This window comes from Oryctolagus cuniculus, chromosome 3 (genome assembly GCF_964237555.1).
Source record: "Oryctolagus cuniculus chromosome 3, mOryCun1.1, whole genome shotgun sequence".
Classification (NCBI taxonomy): Eukaryota; Metazoa; Chordata; class Mammalia; order Lagomorpha; family Leporidae; genus Oryctolagus; species Oryctolagus cuniculus.
Genome location: NC_091434.1, coordinates 151,453,770 through 151,474,569, shown reverse-complemented (window position 1 = coordinate 151,474,569; position 20,800 = coordinate 151,453,770). Strand labels below are relative to the sequence as shown.

At 36.5% G+C, this 20,800-nt stretch overlaps 1 protein-coding gene across 3 annotated transcripts in view; it reads left to right on the top strand.

Moving 5' to 3' along the window:
• The window catches only part of TFEC (transcription factor EC), an 81,623-nt gene continuing 60,823 nt past the window's right edge, over nt 1-20,800 (top strand). For 2 of the 3 annotated variants that reach the window (XM_051848898.2, XM_017342725.3), the window contains exon 1: nt 1-179. The gene's annotated coding sequence lies outside the window, so the exon portion shown is untranslated. The remainder of the gene's footprint in view (nt 180-20,800) is intronic. The other variant, XM_070071252.1, reaches the window with a different exon arrangement.

Genomic DNA, 20,800 nt, shown 5'->3' with positions numbered 1-20,800 from the left:
TCCTTTATCTTTCCTCGACTAAGTGGATTCCAACCAGCCTAAACCATCCGTTACTCATGGTCAGATCATTTGCGTTAGTTGTCCCTTTTGGCATGGTGCTTACGGTCTAAGAAGAGGGATAATAATTTGGAGTAATCTATAGAGGTGGTAACACTGATAGATTCCATCATTGTTGGCAGGTAATTGAATTGGCAGATTATTTCCTGTACTTTAAACAAACTAGGAAGACAAGACTAATCAATATGTTTTACTTTGATAAATGTGGGTTGCTTATAATTATTATTTCATTTTGTATAAGTAGGTATCAGGATGGTAGAGTATTCAAGATGTGATTTTTTATAATTTGGGTAAAATATACTAAAATGTATTAATGTTTCATATTTATCAAGATGTAGAGATAGTTGTTATAGTTCAAGATAAAATAATTTCTTCGAAGTTTTAAAATTCTCATATATTTACTCAATTGGAAAGTGATTTAACATTTTATTGCCTCATGTTAATTTATGAGTAAATGTTAATTTGTGTTTATATTCTAGCAATATCTATTTTATTGGCTTTTAAAGGTAATAAAACAGAAGTTCCATTCATAGCAGAAATAACAATAGACAGAATATATGCATATGTCTTTCTCCCAGGGTTAAAAATTATCCTTGTTTTTATACAAAAGTTAATCTAAGCAGTTTGCATTCCTTCTAAAATAACTTTTTAAAGTAATGGTTTCAACTTTAATAATTAAAAGGGATATTGTAAGAATATACATTATCTCTCTATGTATGTATGTATGTATATAGATATATGTATGTGTTTAGATATTTATGTATATCTACATGCGGTATATATATATATAAATATATTTGATTATATGAATTATAATTCCATCCTTTCAATATTGTCTTAGAATGCTTCATTGGGAGTAGATACTTTGAGAAATGAAAAAGCCCAAGATAATCTTTCATTCACTTTGAGGAGCTCATTAGTAACTTATTTATTCGAATCTCCATTTAACATTGAGACTTTAAAACAGCGTTGATGATTCTTCCCTGTTTGGAGGCTATATCAACAGAGCAAAATGAGCTGAATGTGAAGTTCATTATTAAGATTGGCCAGACAATTCTGTTTCACTGCTATTTTAGATTAATCTGAATATAGCTATACATTTGCAAGAGAATTAATATTAAATCACTTACCTTTTTGGTGAAAATTATCTTAAGTAGGTCAAACTTTAATCTCTGTTTTGAAAACAAATCTTTTTAGCTACAAAACGAAAGCAATACATATAATTTTATGTTGTCTGTTTCTTTTAATTGGGTTATTATTATTTTTAAGTGTCAGGTTTATTCCAAGCAGAATAGTTTAATGTATGAGTGCATTTTGAGGAATTGAAACTTGGAGTTGATATCAAACAAGCTGAAAAATGTTTTTTAAAAGTCAGCTGAATTTTAATGCCTGTGGCATAAAATTTTGTTGCATGTTTTGGATAGTCAAAATAGACACAAGATTTTTAAATATGATGGAATTTTTTTAGCATGACTGAATTTTTCATAAATTATGGTAATTACAACACAGTGGAAATAAAAAATAATTTTGAGGACAGTGGTTTGAATGTTGAAGAAAAATAAGGAAAGGAGAAATTAAATATTTATGCAATGATTCCAGATAAACTAATGAAATATGCTTCATTATGGATATTGATAAAAACATCCAACATATATATGTGGAAATACATACTTTAAAAATAAATCTATCTGAAAACAGATAGACATTCCAGATTCTTCATGGAGATAAGGTTTTAATGGTAAAAACACTGAATTAAGAAATGGAGCAGATGCGGAGAAAGGAGGTTTACGAATAGCAGATCAATATTTTGGACTGTTTGACAATAAAACAAAGCAAATTAAATGTGCAGTGTAAAATACACTTCCTGTTCAGGTTGTCCTGGTGATGTTACTAAGGGAGAAGAGTCTGTGGGGTTTGGCAAGCATATGCAATAGTAGGTCCTGGGAAGCCAGAAACTAATAATAACCTTATAGGGCAGAAAAAAATAAATTGCAAGAAGGTAGTGTACAAAAAATGCTCCTTATTTTATAGAGTTGCAAATTACCAGTAGTTAAGGAATCTGTGGGATTGGGTTGTGGATATTTGGAAATACATCAAAATTTGGTAGGCATGACTTTGCCTGTGAGAGCTTGGCTTGTGATAGAAAATGTTTACTAAAATATGCAAAGCCTTCACTTTTTACCAACCTGTAATCAAGAAAGAATGGCATGGGACTAAGTTACAGGGAGTTTACATCAAATATTAAGAAAATTGAGGGCTGGCGCCGTGGCTCACTTGGCTAATCCTCCGCCAGCACCCCGGGTTCTAGTCCCGGTTGGGGCGCCAGTTCTATTCTGGTTGCTCCTCTTCCAGTCCAGCTCTCTGCTGTGGCTCCGGGAAGGCAGTGGAGGATGGCTTAAGTGCTTGGGCCCTGCCCCAGCATGGGAGATCAGGAGGAAGCACCTGGCTCCTGGCTTCAGATCAGCTGTAGAGGCCATTTGGGGGGTGAACCAACAGAAAAGGAAGACCTTTCTCCCTGTCTCTCTCTCTCACTGTCTAACTCTGCCTGTCAAAACATAAATAAATAAAAAAGAAAAAAAAAAGAAAATTGAGGGAATCTGTATAACTATAAAAGTGAAATAGTGAGACAGGTTGTGGAATCTCTTTGAGTGACCAGTTTTAAGAATGGATTTTTTTTTTTTTTTTTTTTTTGCCAATTTAATTTCCTTTGGGTAAATTCCAAGGAGTAGGTTGTATGGTAGGGTTATATTCAGGTTTCTGAGGAATCTCCAGATTGAATTCCATAATAGTTTTACCAGTTTGCATTCCTACCAACAGTGGATTAGTGTCTCTCTTTCCCCACATCCTCGCCAGCATCTGTTGTTGGTAGATTTCTATATGTGAGCCATTCTAACTGGGGTGAGGTGAAACCTCATTGTGGTTTTGATTTGCATTTCCCTGATTGCTAGTGATCTTGAACATTTTTTCATGTGTCTGTTGGCCATTTGGATTTCCTCTTTTGAAAAATGTCTATTGAGGTCCTTGGCCCATCTCTTAAGTGGGTTGTTTGTTTTGTTGTTGTGGAATTTCTTTTTTTCTTTGTAGATTCTGGTTATTAACTCTTTATCTGTTGCATAGTTTGCAAATATTTTTTCCCATTCTGTTGGTTGCCTCTTCACTTTCCTGACTTTCTTTTGCAGTACAGAAACTTCTCAATTTGATGCAATCCCAAATGTTAATTTTGGCTTTGACTGCCTGTGCCTCTGGGGTCTTTTCCAAGAAGTCTTTGCCTGTGCCTATATCTTGCAGGGTTTCTCCAATGGTTTTTTTTTTTTTTTTTTTTTTTTTTTTTTTTTGACAGGCAGAGTAGACAGTGAGAGAGAGAGACAGAGAGAAAGGTCTTCCTTTGCCATTGGTTCACCCTCCAATGGCTGCTGCAGCTGGCGCGCTGCGGCTGGCGCACCGCACTGATCCGATGGCAGGAGCCAGGTACTTATCCTGGTCTCCCATGGGGTGCAGGGCCCAAGCACTTGGGCCATCCTCCACTGCACTCCCAGGCCACAGCAGAGAGCTGGCCTGGAAGAGGGGCAACCGGGACAGAATCCGGCGCCCCGACCAGGCCAGTGTGCCGCGCCGCAAGGTGGAGGATTAGCCTAGTGAGCCGCGGCGCTGGCCTTCTCCAATGTTTTCTAATAATTTGATGGTGTCGGGTCGTAGATTTAGATCTTTAATCCATGTTGAGTGGATTTTTGTGTAAGGTGTAAGGTAGGTGTCTTGCTTCTATAGTTTATGATTGTTTTTTATATTAATAAGGAAATTTTTGCATGTGGATGATGTATTCTATGAAAATGACACCTGTCACCAAAGATCTTTCCTAATAACATATTCTACTTACATTACTTTTTCAGTGCTTTCAATTTTTTAAAATATCTACTATTGTTCTCTTAGAAAACAATCAGTTTTTAGTAGCTTTTTAAATTTTTCTTGTGGATACATGGGGATATAATATTTGGAAAACTTGGAGCTAAAGCAAGCTGAAGCAAGTGAATGAGTTTGCCCAACAAAATAAAACTAACAAAACCATCTTCTGGAGAAGGCAGAGAATATGTCATTGTAACTTCATTAATATGTAAGTAGATTTGATTAAATGGAAGGTGTATAAATAGAGGAGTGCATGTGGTGCTGCACTAGGTACTGAGCATGCTAAGATGTATAATATGGTACCTGCCTATCAGCAGTTCAGGCATCTCAAGAATGAATTGTTATGAGAAGTGTTATAATGAAAGTATATATATATATATATATATATATATATATATAGTAAATCTGGATGTATGGCAAGTGTTTAAAGAGATGATGGGACTGGATGTTTGGCACAGCATTTAAGCTGCCACTTGAGACTCCTTCATCTCATATTAAAATACCTGGATTAGAGTCCCAGCTCTGTTCCCAATTTTAACTTCCTGCTAATTGCACCCTGGGAGGCAGCAGGTGATGGCTTAAGTACTTGAGTCCTTTCCACCCACATGGTAGTATTGGATTGAGTTTCTGACTCCCCAGAATTTGAGGAGGAGAACCAGAGGATAAAATCTCTCTATTTCTCCAACTCTCTCACTCTTTCTCTCTCTTCTCTATCTCTTTTTTACTCTCAAAATAAATCATAAATGTAAAGAGATGATGACTAAAGTACTCTTGAAAAATAAATAGCTATTCTTTAGGTAGACAAACGGTGGAGAAGGCATGTGTAGAATTGTGAAAACCATGGCACATCCACATTAATTAGAGCGTGGGATCATTGTAGGAAACAACATGAAGAAAAACTGGAGATTCAAAGTGGGAGAAGACCAGGAAATGTTTTAACAGGGAGAGTAGCTTGATCTGATTGGGTTTTAGTAGAATCTTTCTGGCTCATGAGATTTGGAAGGCAGATTGGAAGGTGGAAGATAGGAGTAATTAGTTTTTTATTTTTGTTTATAGAATGCTCTTGCATCTGCTTTAAGAGAGATAAGGGGTGTGTGTGTGTGTGTGTGTGTGTGTGATATATCTCTGGGTAATGCCTTACAAAATATTGTCCCTTTTTCAAGAACAAAAGGCAAATGTTTTGCTGAAAATATGATAAAACCCATATCATGACAAAATTGCAATAGACATGCTATGTCATTTACCACTGTAAATTAATAATTGCTTGAACTGACCATGAATTACTTCACAAACTACTGGAACAAGCAAATACTTACAAGTGATTCAATGATTTCTTTGTGGTTGCTTGGTTTAGAGCTGATAGAGCACACTGTGAAATGGGAAGTTGAAAGTTTTTGGCTTGCTACTAACTTGCCATGTGACTTTGAATAAGTGTGTGTGTGTGTTTCCTGGGATTTTAAGCTGAATTAATATCTGGTATAGAAAGGGAACGGCTGGGACCAGGCCTGAGGGTGCAGGTTTGGGGATCCGGTGATATTTAATGTCTAGGGCTTCTGTACCTGAAAAGTAGCTCTGAACCTACTCCTGGGAAATCAAACTTGGATTGGATATAGGAGCTTTAAGATTCAAAATCTAGCTCACAGCACGAAAGGAAAGGCCCTCTCCTTCTCCCAGTGAGGCTCCTGATCCCACATTTTGGACAGATTTTCGTAGCATGAAACATAACACTAAGCTACTGTCTCATATCTGCCTTCTCCCCTCAATATCCCCTCCTATTACAACAGCCTCAGAGACTCTGCCTAGGGACAGAGCTTTCAGAGCAAAAGCAGGTAGAGACTAAAGCAACTCTGCATAATTTGGGAAGTAACTGTTAGTTTGCCCTTTTTTTCTTAAGACATCTCTATTCTCCCTGTTTTCTAGAGCATATTATCAACTCACTTGCGTTCTGTTTGTTTCCACACCAAACGCTGTTTATACTCAGATGTCTCTCAATTCATTTGGTTTCAGCCCCTAGGGCACACTCAGTGACAAAGCTTTTGAACAATTGTTTAAGGTGTATTTTTCTAAAAATGGGACAGTGACAACAGCAAATAGCAAGCAAAGATATTTGAGGAAACAACTCATAAAATAAATGGATAAACTAAGATATTAAGTCTTTTACTGGTATATTAAATGGAAACCCTGAATGATAACTCCTCCTTGAGAAGCAGTCATTTTACAAAAGTTTTAGTGAAAATCAAAATTAGTTGTATTTCATGAAATATTCTATCTTGTAGGGAATATTTATTGGGCTTTCCTGGTGTATTACAGGTTTTCCCTGTATCACTTCATTTATTCTGACACTACCTAAGGCAAGCATTGCTTTCTCTGTTGTTCAGAAGAGAACAGTGAGGTTTTGGAAGGATAGCTGACATTCTCAAAGTGTCTATCGAGTTAGTAATGCAACAGGGTCAGAATCTAGGTCTGTATGGTACTCAGGCCTGGATACATTATGTGATCTTTTCTGGGTGCTTTTGCATTAAAACTTATCTTTGTTTTTCTCTTGTATTCATTTTGAACAAGAACCCATTTTTATAGCAATGAAAGGCAAGCAGTCACACAGGAATAGATTGGGGAGAAGTCCGAAACCATGGTTATGTTGAAAATGGCTCCCACGCTTACACAGGGATAACGAGAGCTTTGACTGTATTCGATTTGCAAAAATAGCAGATGTGAAGGTAACAAGGGACCTGAATAGATGGCTCTATTTCATAAAAGAAAGGGGCAAGGAGAAGAGACTCATTAATGTTGAAGCGGTAGATGGATAACCAGTGACAAATATCAAGTAGATATGCCTCAGTTTGGTCAGAGAAAGGTCATTGATTATTTTTGGTTAAACTGGTTCACAGAGGCCAGGTCTCCACTAAAAAAGGGAATTAATTGCTTCCATTTTCCACTAATTGCCTCAACATTTCCCTTTGCCTTGTCATTGGAGATTTGGTCAGAGAGGCAAAAAGTCAAAAGTCAGAGTTTGATGGAATCTACATAAAAAGGGAATCTGAAGAGACCAAATTATGGCATTTGGTGTAATAATGATAATGATAGTTAGCATTTTTCCCTGGGAGTGCTGTGGATTTTTAGAGCCCTATTCAAACTTTAATCAGACCATAGGGCACATTTAAAAGAGTTCACTGTTTTTATTTCCATCTAGAGGATAAGGCATCACAGAGAGATGAACTGACCCAGGGCAGATCTCCTGAGATGTTAATCCTGTGTGTTGGATCACACCCTCCATTGTTGAGTTTTAGCTGGAAGCCTGCGTTCTTCCCAGAGGCATCATTCATTCATACTCCTTCAGTATCATTAGATGTTTTTGTACATTAACTGAGATTACTACCTCTATCGATGATGTAAAAATCACCCCAGAAAACAATATGAAATAAATTTCAAGTCAAAAGAATTCTTCGCTGAATTAATCAGCTTTTGAAATCTAAGTTATTGGTAATACATGAGTTTTATCTATATTTCAGAAAATTTGTTTTCTTGTTCTGGAACCCAGTGGAGCAGCACAGGAAGTGGAAATAACATAGGATTGTGATTATGATAGATCCGTGTTGACTTATTCTGGCCTCTGCGATTTCCTTGTACTGTCTCAGATGCCCAGTAAATGTGTCTCCTTCAGAACTTCCAAACCTGTCACTTTGATCACTTTCCTTTGTCAGAAGAACCAGAAATATATTATTGCTAATTAAATATTTATTACATTATGTTCTCTTAGGAACTTAGTGTGTTAGAATAAGCATAGGTTTTCATGCAAGATGGTTAAGGTTTAATTCCAGCTCTGCCATAATCACCTGTTTGATCACAGGCAGGGGATTCATTTGATAGGAACTTAATTTCATTACCTGCAAACCTGGTCTACCTGTTTGGATTTCATGATTATCAAATGAGAAAGTGAGGGTAAAGCACCTAGCTCAATGCCTGAATACAACGGGGACCCCCGCAAGTTTTACTATCATGCTTATTAGTGCTAATATTAGAGATCAGGAAGCTGTTGAATGATTTAACTATTATGTGGAGCAAGACTGAAGACATGATGGTAAAAAGAAAATTCAGTACTTTATAACCTACTTTATTTAAACCAGGTACTCTCATAGCTATGGTGAAATTGATCTGGATCGGCTTTTTCTGCTCACAGCAAGTTCTCCTACCACAGCCATGCTCACAAAAATGCATTATTCACACTAAGTCATATAAATTTTTGTTTACTTATTTATTTAATTGAGAGGCAGAGAGAGAGAGAGACAAAGAGAGATGGAATAGACAGAGAAAGATATAGAGAGGAAAAGAGGAAACTCCCAGCCTCTGGTTCACTCCCCGAAATGCCTACATTGATTGCACCTGGGGCAATCTGAAGCCATGAGCCAAGAACTCAATCTGGATCTCCAATGTGGGAGGCAGGGGACCAATTACTTGAGCCAACACCATTGCCTTCCAGAGTCTGGATTAGTAGGAAACTGGAGTGAGAAGTTGGAGCTGGGAATCAAACCCAGACACTTTGTTGTGGGATGTGAGTGTCCTAATTGGTGTGTTAACCCCTTAGCCAAGTGCACACTCCTAAGTCATTTAGTAATCAGAATAACATTGAAAATGGAGTAGCATTATTGTATCTGTTGGAGAGAGGAGCGTACTTATATGGGAAATAGGGGAATAGCTTGTCCAAAGGTACACAACTTGCCAGTGGGTTGATTTTGAAATTTGCAATCTTAACTGCTACACTAACTTTGTTTTTTTTAAAATTTAGATTGTATTTCAGGGTTGACATTTATGAAAAATGATAAATTAAACTGTCCTCACTTCCATCTTTTCAAAAGATTTAATTATTTATATGAAAGACCGGAGTGGTAGAGCGAGGCAGAGAGGCAAGGAGGGTGGGAGAGAGAGACAGATCTTCCATCTGTTGGTTCACTCCCCAAGTGGCTGCAACAGCCAGATCTAGGGCAAGCCAATGCTAGGAGCTTCAAACTGCTGTACCATGTGGGTGACAGGGGCCCAAGTGTTTTGGCTATCTTCTCTTGCCTTATCAGACCATTAACAGGGGCCTGGATTGGAAGCAGGACTCGAACTGGTGTGCTGTCCAATATAGGATGCCAGGATAGCAAGCAGCAGCTTAACCTGTTGTGCCACAACTACCCCATTTTACTTCCATTTTTAAATTAATTAGGGATTCTTAAAGCTTATTTTTTCCTGGCTAGTCACACTGAGAATGAAGAACAAAAATGAACGGTAGCATCAATTTTGCTAAAGGCCCCTTTGGGTTCTAAGTGTTTTTATTTAATCTCATATGCATGAAAAGCCCACACACGTCTTACTCTCCTAACTTAGAAGGTTAGGGGTGCATGTGGTGATTCCCAGTGCTTTACTCTTGGCCACCCATATTCTTTGCCTGCAACCTACTGCTCTCAGGCAGGGTTGATGATCAGTTTCTCCCCAGTCCTGAAGCTGAGATTCAACTCAGAAGAGAGCCCTAATTGTCAAACTGGTTGCACAACTTTTTTGACTTGTTTTTCTTAAACAGTGCAACTTAATAAAACTCCCTTCAAATATATAAACAGGGCACTCCTACTGAAAAAACAGCAAGAGCTATAATTGTATTTACATGGAAAACCTGGCTTGACTGTTTTGATTAACTTGACTGCTGAAGTCAGTCAAAAAGTATTCACTAGCTAAGCAAAGCATTCTGACAGATTTTTGGCCCACTGATTGCTTATTTGACTGTCTTGCCTGTCAGGTTGAAATGGTCAGATTGACTGGAGACAGCATAACTGGAAAACTTAACTTGGGAGGACGTGGGTGTCTGTATACCAGAATGTACTTTAAATAACTGTATTTGAAATTTGTATCTATTTTCTTGGGACCAGTGAGAGAAGTTTGAGAATGACACATAGCAACATTTGACTTTCTAGAGTGAGATGTCTTGTCGCTTGTTAGAGCTGGCAATATATTTATAGGCTACAACACAATCACATTTTCCCTATGCACATATGGAGTTCAATCAAATTGAAACTCTGCCCTAACTTGGACAAGTGCTAATAAGGCATCATATTCTCTGATTCTTCTGAAATGTTGATGACAGAAGCATGACACAAATGACCTCTTAGATTTCCAGTTACTGATTTAGTCCTTAGTGACTCTTGGTAAGCAAAATTGGTCAGGCCATTCCTTTATAGCAAGCTTTCTAAAAACAAAACAAAATGAAAGGAGATAGAAATTATGAGAAAATAAAACTGAATCACCAAACAACATCTTTTGTGCAAGGTAAAAGAATTTGGTTGAAATTATGTGAATAACTGCATTTTTCTATTTTTATTTATATAAAGGGAAAATTTTCATGCATTTCATATATACAGTTACAAAAGCATAATGCTACTTCCCACCCTATCCTCCCTCTCTCCCTCCCTCTCACACTTCCATCCTCTCTCCTTTCTTATTTTTTACTCTTTACAATGACATACTTTCAATTTACTTTATAATCACAATCTTAACCCTTCACTAAATAAAAATTTCAACTGTTTAAGAGCAATTTAGCTCTTATATGAAATTATATAGAGCAATTCTTATGATTCTTTAGAAAGTTCACTTTGAAATGAGCTCCCAAGTTTGAGCAAGACAAGAATAATACCATAAAGACGAACAAATGATTTATTCTCACATTATAGTGTTTGATTTTATGGAGAGGACACAACAAGGTTATTGTCTTCTGTAAGCACATGTTTATAAGTCTGGTTTATGTTAGTTGAGCATAGTAATGTATTTACACTGAGGATTTGAAATATCCTGTTATGATTTGAAAGACATATTCATGTGCTGCTCCCTAGATCTTCTAAAATTATAACTTTTCCTGGGAAAATATTTGTAAATGTTCAGGGCTTAGATGCTATCTCACATGCTTTTCAAAAAATAATTCAGTGGGGAAATTAGATAGAAGTTATGGCTGGCATGTCAGTAATGACTTTAAAATAATGACACATTTCTTAACATAGCAGGCACATTTTCTCTGTGTTAAAGTAGGGTCACTTTATGTATCATTCCTTTTTTTATTTTGTGATTAATAGAGGGAAAGAAAGCTTACTTTAGCTTTACTTTCCAAGTTTATGCATTCTACTCCTTTATAATTGATTGTTCTTAACAATAAAGCACTTTGCCATGAGTAAAAGAGAGAACAAAGTCAAATCCCAAAGTTTAAAGAATGCTATAGGGAGGTTGTTGGTGTATAAATTTAAGTTTTAAATGTTCTTTATATTATAGGATCATTAATAATAATGTTGCAATAAACATAATGATGCTTCAAATCTTTACATGTTTAGGATTGTTTCCTCAAGCTATGTAAACGTGTCCCACAAATTTGCCTCCTTGGCAGGAGCTCATGGGGATAACTGTTGCATTTTTTTTCTTCCTCAGCACTAGGTATCCTCATTAAAAATATTTGCTGGAGCCAGCACTGTGGCTCAGTGGCTTAAGCCACCACTTGTGATTTCAGCATCCCATATCAGGGTACCAGTTTGAATATAGGCTGCTCTGCTTCTAGTACAGCTTTCTGCTAATGCACCTGAGAAGGCAGCAGATGTTGACCCAAGTTCTTGGACACCTGCCATCCACGAGGGAGACCAAGGTGAAGTTCTGGGTTCCTGGTTTTGGTCTGGCACAGATCTGGCTATTGTGGCCATTTGGGGGAGTGAACCAGTGGATGGAATATCTTCTCTCTGTCTTTCTCTTTCTCTCACTCCCCATCTCTCTCACTGTAATTCTGTCTTTTAAATAAATAAATAAATACATATTTTAAAAGTATGTTATAACTTCCAGGGGATAGCTATGTTTCAATAATTACTACTGACTGGGACTAAAGACTCAGTGTTGAGACAACCACAGACTTGAATTCTTGCTCTGCTTCAGCACTCCGAACCTATCCTCTGGCCACATGTTCTCTTGTGTTCTGCACGGCAGTGAGACTACTGCTTGCCTCACTGGCTTGCTGTGATGGTTATGGAGTCCAAGCAATATGCCAGACAAAAAAAAGCAAACTTTCCATTCTTACTAGCAAAATGCTAATGTTATCCTTTAGGTTATTAATATAATCTATAATTTTGAAGAAGACACCAGGAAAGAGAAAAACAGAGTTGGTTTGATTTTTAACAGTGTGTACTTGCTTGATCTCTGAGTTCTTCAAAGAAATGCATCAAAGAAGGGATCATAACCATAAGGGATTGAGTACGACACTATCAGAAGAATTAGATAAACCAGTGGATAAGCACATGTGCCATGAATAGCAAAACACTGTATAGGTGCTTTATTCAGTTTACTCATTGTTGTATTTGGATTCAATACCAGTCATCTGCTTGTCTGACATGTTAAAAAATAAAGTCCATATTTTGTGTTAGAGAAGACTTGCATAAACTGAAAATGATGCTGAAAGTTATTAAGTAGTAGCAACATTTGGAAACCAAATTGCCTGTGCCTGTTTTTTCATCTAGCCTTATGGAGGCTTCTCATATTTAAAGTTGAGAAAAATGCTCATCACTTTATCATCATAAAATAATTTATAATCCACAAGGAGAAGAATTAAACTTGTGTTTGACACAATTTTTGAGGATGATTTCCAATTGAGAAACTGAAGCATGGTTAAGTTTACCTTACCAATGCATCCTTTATGGTAAAACTTCTGCCTCCAGCAAGAAAGTGACCGATGATAACTGGAATGGGGAAGTCCAGTGGTTTCTTCCAACAGAGAGTTAGTGAGAACTGAAGTGATAAACTCGCAAAAGTCAATGAGGGCACAGTGAGGAGCAGGTTTCTTCCAAATTCAGGAGCTTCCAGAGAGTGACCTGCCTAATGTCCCAGGCTAAACCACAGCCCTCAGCCTTCAGCTCTATTGCTCTCTCACTTCCTAGAGATTCTATTTTTTCTGATGAGGATGTCCAATCCAGCATCAACTCCATTTGCTCAGTTTCTGGCCTGCATTTGCTCTTTCCACATGCCCCATGTGACAAAGATTAAGTCAGTTCTCACAATTACAGCATTTCTTCCCCCTCCCCTGCTATTGTTCTTTGTTTTACATAAGCATCCTTAGCTACTATAGTCCCTGGGCTCAGCCTCCAGGAAGGCAGCCCCACAGCACTATACAGTTGTGCCTTTACAGTGGTGGTCTTGGGCTCTGCTGGGCCCTGTACTTCAGCAGGCAACATGATGGCCTCTTCTCTTCACTTAATTTCATACATTTTTTATGGGGATACTTTAAGTAGTTCATGGAAAATGGAATTAAAAGATAAAATTGTTTTGGGGCACATATCTTTTGAAATTCATGCATAGTTTTTCATAATTTGCATTTTCCACAAACTTTTTGAAGATCCTTTGTACATTTATTTCTTTCATCCAACTTCATACCTCACCACCTCTTCTTATTCTCTAAGTGGATGAACTTGCCTATAACTTCACTGAAAAATATCTAATTTTAAAAAAAGCAAATTTCAACTCCCTCCCCAGAAATCTAAAACATTTTTATCAGTGCTGACTCTTTTTTTTCTGTTTCAGAATAATTATACCAAAACTTGATTCCTTGCGTTAAGTTTCTGTTACACCTGTCCTTTCAGTCATCATTTCTTGCTTGTACTTTCTACCTCTCCTTAATAACACATTACCCTCTGCAAATAAGCATGACGAGAACTCTCCATTCATAAACACCTACCTTTGCACACAAGCCCCATCTGTTAAACCATGGGCCATCTAAGGTTGAAATCACCAAGGTTTCTCTTCCTGTTTATGATCAAGCATTCTGAGTGTGACCTCTGGAGCCAGACTTCCTGGATTCATATCCTTGCTCAACCAGCAATTTGTCCTTTGGCATATTACTTAACCTCTTTGCTTTCCTATACTCCTCACTGAAATGAATGATAAGAGTTCCTACCTCACAAACTTGTGAAGATGAAAAGATTGTGCATGTAAAATTCTTGGCATTCTTGACATATAGTAAGTGCTCAGTTTGTGGATGTCATTGTTGTTCTTGGTTTTGTTCTAATTCACTCATTTGTTTGTTTAACAAATAAACAAATATTTATGGAGCATCTACCATTTACCAAGCACTGTGTACAACACTGCATGTTCAATAATACATGAAAGAGACAAATTCCTTGTTTTAACACAGCTTAGACTGTAGTCCTTAAAGAGGTAATATATTAAAAGCAACATACAAATAACTAATTGCCAAATGTCAGGACTGTGAGGGTTAAGGATTGGAAAACATTAGGAAAGGACCTATTTAACCAATAGGTAGGAGATGATATAATGAGGTCTTGAGAGGACAGATGTCAGTGCTTTGACTTTTTCAGGGGGAGAAGGCATTCCGTGCAGAGGGTAAAGCATACACGTTTGGAAACTCATCCTTGACCAATTGTAGTCACTGGAAGAAAAGGGGCTAGGATGGCCAGTCCACAGTAAGCAGGGCAAGAAGCATGTGACCAGGTTGGGGAGTTGTCAGGAGACTTTCCATTCGAATTTTAGGCCACAGTAAGGAAACGGTTTTTTTCTAGATGAAATGAAAAGCGACTGAAATATTTTTAGACAGGAGGGTGAGTGATTCATTTTGTGATTTTAAAAGTTCATTCTGAAGGTTACATGAGGAATGAATGGAGAGTGAAGGAGGAAACTGGGAGATGAATCATGAAAGATTCATTGGATGGGATGAGGTGCTCAGGCTACAGCCTTGGAAGTGGGAGATAATGATGGATCTGTCTGAGATACATCTGTGAGCTAGAATAGTCAGGGAGTGGTATGTCTGGGGTAAGGAAAATGAAGGAATAAAGAAGACCACTCTGTTTCTGAGTTGGGTTAAGAATGGAGAGAAGCAAATTTTAGGGAGATAATAATGAATTCCTGTGCCTGTAAGTTTCAATTTTTAGATTTTTGTGATAGATACAGGTATAGTACATGGTATGTGATTCATACAGTTTATCATAAATAAAAATCTCTCTCCTGTATGTGATATAGTGTTTAGTATATGACAAGCTATGTACATACCATATATATAATTAGCTTATAATATATTAGATAGATAGATAGAAAGATAGATAGATAGAGGTATCTATGTTGTAAATATAAAGCTGTATCTTTCAGAAATGAGAGAATTCTGGAGTAGAAAACTTAGGGATGCATGTCTAATTAGCATTTGGCTGGTATTTATATCTGTGGGAATAGATAACAAGATAGACCTAGAAAGTGAATAAGGAGAGGGTGTCTGGTCCTGAGCCGTGAGGCACCCTTAGTTCACTTCTCAACCTCACACAGAGATCTGAAGCAGAAATGTTAATTTGGAATTTATTAGCATGTAGGTGATCTTTGAAGTCATGTGAACAAGTGAGATTCTCCATGGGCTGAGTGTGGTGAGAGAGGGACAGCTGCCTTGTTTGAACCCTGGTGTCCACTCACAAGTCACAAAGTCCCCCCAGGCCCAGCAGGTTGACTTTCATTCTCACTGTGCACCAGAAATGACTCTCCTGCAGGTCACTAGTGACAGTTACTTTCCAGTCTGCTGGCAGTAGCACCTGCTCTTTATCTTCCCTCGTCCCTGTGACATTTGACTTGGGTAGCCACTTTTTGTCTGATACCTCTATTCTACACTAGTTCTGTGTATCATGCTGTCCTCATCTTATATGGGGAACTTTCAGGCTGTCTCATCTCTTGGATTTTGATGCTCCTCAAAGTTCTTCCCTTAATACTCTATCCTTCTAATGATAATTCTTCATCCTATGTCATTTTATGTGAACCCCTGGTTCAATGATTTCTTCTAAACTGGCCACCAAGTCAGAGACTCTAAATCCATCTGTCTAACTGTGCTCCTGGTCGCTTGGCTATTGCACAGGCCCTCTGATTTCAATAAGTTCAACCTTGCATTTTTGTCTTTCCTCAAAAATTTTTGCTTCCATTTTTATTCCGACTTTGGTAAAAGTCTTCTCCACCACTTTCATTTTAGAGTAAAGTATTATATAAAAGTCCAGTACTTGCAGCAGTTCTTTAAAAAATTTTCTCTTGTTTCAGTTTTATCTGGTCTATTTTTCTAATTTAAAATAATGTTGTCTAAGATTGGACCTGATATTCTTCTCTCCTTTTTTTTTAATTTATTTTTTTATTTTATTTTTTTGACAGGCAGAGTGGACAGTGAGAGAGAGAGACAGAGAGAAAGGTCTTCCTTTTGCCGTTGGTTCATCCTCCAATGGCCACTGCGGCCGGCGCACTGCGCTGATTCGAAGGCAGGAGTCAGGTGCTTATCCTGGTCTCCCATGGGGTGCAGAGCCCAAGCACTTGGTCCATCCTCCACTGCACTCCCTGGCCACAGCAGAGAGCTGGCCTGGAAGAGGGGCAACCGGGACAGAATCCGGCGCCCCGACTGGGACTAGAACCCGGTGTGCCGGCACCGCAAGACGGAGGATTAGCCTAGTGAGCCACGGCGCCGGCCTCTTCTCTCCTTTAATATCACCAAAAATCCTATTTATTCTCTGTGCCCAGGATGGTCTTTCAGTAACTCAGTTTCCATGTGCTTGCCTAAGAGATATTTCGAAATACTAACTGATCACACAATTGATTGTGTTACTGTACTACTCACATCCTAAAAAGCCTAACCAGAGCTTAAAAAACAAATTTTCACATAGTACATGTACCTCTTTATGAGATGACTTCTGTCTAATTTTCTATTATCATTTGTCCTCATCTACACTTCTTAAGATGAGAGGGAGAGAAAGAGAGAGAGAGAGAGAGAGAGAGAGAGGACGTTTTGTTTTTGATTTCATAACTTTCACCACAAGAACGTTTCAGTAATACTGAGGTTAATTAGACATTATATTTAGGGAACTGATCTTGGGATTTTTCTCAAGTAATGTGAACTATGCTTGATTGAGAAATCCCATATTACTAGCATTTCCTGGCAGGGCAGTTCTTAGAATCTAGTAACAAAAATCATCATGTGACAAGAATGAGAAAATAAAACTCGTATTAAATGCTATGTTCATTCCATGTTGTTGGTATATCAAAACTACCATAAACTTGGGTACTTGAAATAATGGACATGTATGACTGCAGTTCTGGAAGACAGAAGTCTGGAATAGGTTGCACTGGGCTAAGGTCAGCATTCATCAGGCTGATTCTGCCCTGCAGGCTCCAGAGGGTCAGTTTCCTAGCAGTTCCCAGCTTCTGGAGGCCACCCTTGTTCCTTGGCTCTATGCTCAGCATCACTCTGACATCTGTTTCCAAAGTCAGTCTCCTTCTGTCCAACTCTGATTGCCAGTGTCCCTCTACAAGGACCTTTGAACTTACAGGGAACCCGACTGGAAAATCCAGGATGATCTTTCAATTTCAAGATCTTTACTGTAATCATCACAAAGTCCCTGGTATAACTGAAGTTATATCTTCAGAGGTTAGGGAGCTTGAGATGTGCACATCTTGGGTAGGGGAGGCATTATTTAACCTATATTGCAAATAATTGGAAAAAATTTAAGAATGCTGAAACAATTTTTTTCAAGTGTATTTTTGTTTTCTTCTTTCAGTTTTTTCTTTTTTGGCTAGTTGGTTATGTCAAATTAGTATGGAAAAAGAATGCTAAATCCTCCTCTTTGAGGTTAACAAAATATTTTCCATGTATTCCAAAACTACAATATGAACAGGTATTTTGATTTTTTAAATTTCTCAAAAGTAGCTAACCCAAAAGAAAGATCTTACAAATAATTTTTCTTATAATTTTAAGTCTTGCTAATTTGTTACATGCATCTGTCATTTTGAAAATGTATTTCTCTCTCAATATTAAGATACCAAATACATTAGTCATTTGTTTAGAATAAGCCATGCTGAAAATAATATGATTATCTATCTCTTGCACTTTGCCTCCTCATCCAATCTCTTTCTTTCTTGTGACAAGGAGTTAGCAGCTTCAGGAAATAAAACACTAAGATAACAGTAAAGATGATATAAGGAAACTAAAATTTCTCCTGGGGAAGAGGGTTAGGACTCTTCAGAACATTGTGCTTTCCTTACACAGATGTAGACCAAAGTGAAACAAAACACCTTAAAGGAAGAGAACACTCACGTGGAGTTATGTGAATTTCAGTTATAGCACTGTCCCATATGGTGTGGAGAAGCCAGGTCTTGTATGTGATGGTTACACAATAGGCTAAGTGAAACACAAAATACAACAAAAACACAGAGTCATGAATGAATCCAATTAGACTCCACCATCATGGGAGAAGCAACCCCAAAGTTCTTTCTACCAGAGTAGGCAGTCCGTTGACTTAATGTGTATATCTCTTGAACACCTTTGTGATAGTGAGCTTCAATTTCGCCTATGAAATGGGAGTGAGAGTCCTTACTTAAATCACTGAGATGTTCACCTCATAACTATGGCTACCATTATTTTTTGTTCTGGGATTTCCAACTGTCCATGAAGTTCTGTGATCTCAATGAATTAATGTTTCATGGCTATGTATTTCTTATAACCATAAAAATTTAAAACAGAAATATGTTTCTTTGATTCTAAAGGAACATTGTTCTTCAGTTACAAGGGGAAAGTGAAACTATAACAGCAGTGTAACTGAAGGACATTTCTCTACATACGCACAAAATAGTTGAGGACTTTGATTAAGGTAGATATCTGAATAACAGGTTCATTTCAAACACAGAAAGACCAAACAATCATTTTTATTAGTTAGGTAAAATGAAGATGAGATAAATTTTACCCTTTTCTCATATATACTAGTAATTCCTATAAAAATTGAGTGATAGAAATGTACTTAGGAGACAAAGCCATTTTCTGCAGTTTGTCAATCAAAATGAATAATCTCAGTCTCATTTTCAATTAGATTACTTTAATATTTAACTACCTAAAATGCCCCAATCATATTCTTTAGAAAATGGTTAGGCTAGAATACTATAGATCTAATGATGACATTTTATTATGACAAAAATGACTTCATTAATTGATGATCATATATCAACCCATAAAGTAAGTAGATAAGGGATATAAAACATTTTCCAGTTTAAGATAGGATTTGAGTTGTTTAGGACTTTCTTTCAGGAGTAAATCTTTATGACCTTTCTATTTTCACAAAAATGTATAAATTTTTTGTTGTAAGTTCCACTATATTAATTAGCCTATGAATTTCTTTCATTAGATGTAAGTAGATTGGCAGTATATTGATTTTACCCCAAATTCAACACTTAGGATACAATAATAATGATCAATATGAGTTTATTTCAAATGTTTCATGGAAAACTTTTCATGGGAAAATGGAATTAAAAGTTAAATTTAATTTGATGTAAAGCTTTTGAAATATATGCATTTTTAATACACATTTTCCATGGACTTTTTGAAGACCCCTCATATTTTTCATTAACAGAATGACATAAGAGATGGCAAACATTATCCTAAAGTTTGGATCTTTATTCCATTCTCCCATCTATGGTGTTACAACTATTATAGAACATATAGATTTAAAAAATTGCATTGATAACTTTCCAAGATATTTGAAATATGACCTTTTAAAAGAAGTCAGTCTTGTTTCTTTTTTTTATTCTCTGCATCCTTGAAAGAACATTCACAACTTCATAATGAAAATGATACCAAAAGGTCACTATGCCAAGGATGAAAAATAGTACATTTAAGCATCACATGAGAGTTTTGTTTTAACTTGAAAGTAATGGCGAAGTGTAAAGCATCATCTAAACACAATTGTTGATTTCTGAAGCAAAATGTCATTTGCTTATAAAAGTCTTCTTAATAAATATTAATGCTTAAACTCTAATTCAATTAAATAAACTTTTCTGAAAAGTATTTATTTTACAAAGCATACCTTAAGTGGTTACCTTGTGCTAGTGTATTTCTATATTTAATGAAGCTATTGAATTGTAGGGGACCTTAGAATTCTAAATGGCATATGAAATGTGACATTAACATAAATTTTTGCATAAGTTACAAATATAAATATGTTTATTAATAGCAAAACATAATGTTCTTGTACTTGGATAATTTATTCTTATTAAAGGAAGTATATACTTTTCATTCATTCAATTATTTTGATGAATGGATAAAAACATTTTTTAATTTTATTTTTTCTGCAGGAGATAAAATACACCCAATTTAACTTTAATTTTGGTATGTTATAATTTCTCAAAATAATAAGAAATTAAGTATTGCACTGAGCTTTTAAAATATAATTATGGAAGCCTTTTGAGTTTTATGACCTTGTAAGATTTTACAATATAGGTAGATTAAATAAGATAATATATACAAAGCATATAATCACAGTCCTTTCCATAGTATTGTTCATTTAGTAAGAAAATGAAGTACAAAATAAATTATTGTATCCAGAAACCTCAGACTGGATGTGTTTCAGAAATATTGGTGTGTCAGGTTTAGAGAGATAATATGGTGCATATATTATCGATTACCTGACACCTCTACAGGGGTCCATAGTAGCATCCTATAATCAAACATATTAATAGATAATATATCTGCCACAAAGCATATGAATATTTATGTGGGATAAATGAAGACTAATTGCATAGTCTCACTTCATTTCATGTATGAATTTTCCACTAAATGGATTTATCACAGTCTTAAATTTTTTTCCTAGTTTTCATTTCGAATTGTTGGCTTGTAGATAAAGAGTTGAGGATTGGTAACGAGAACATTGTAACAGAATTGTACAAAGACAATGAAGCTCTTTCCATATGAAAAGTTTAAATGCAGAATTTTGTAAATATAGCAAACTAATAATTATTTGATGAAGGGAGACTTACCTGACAGGGAAATACACATGAACCTCAAATA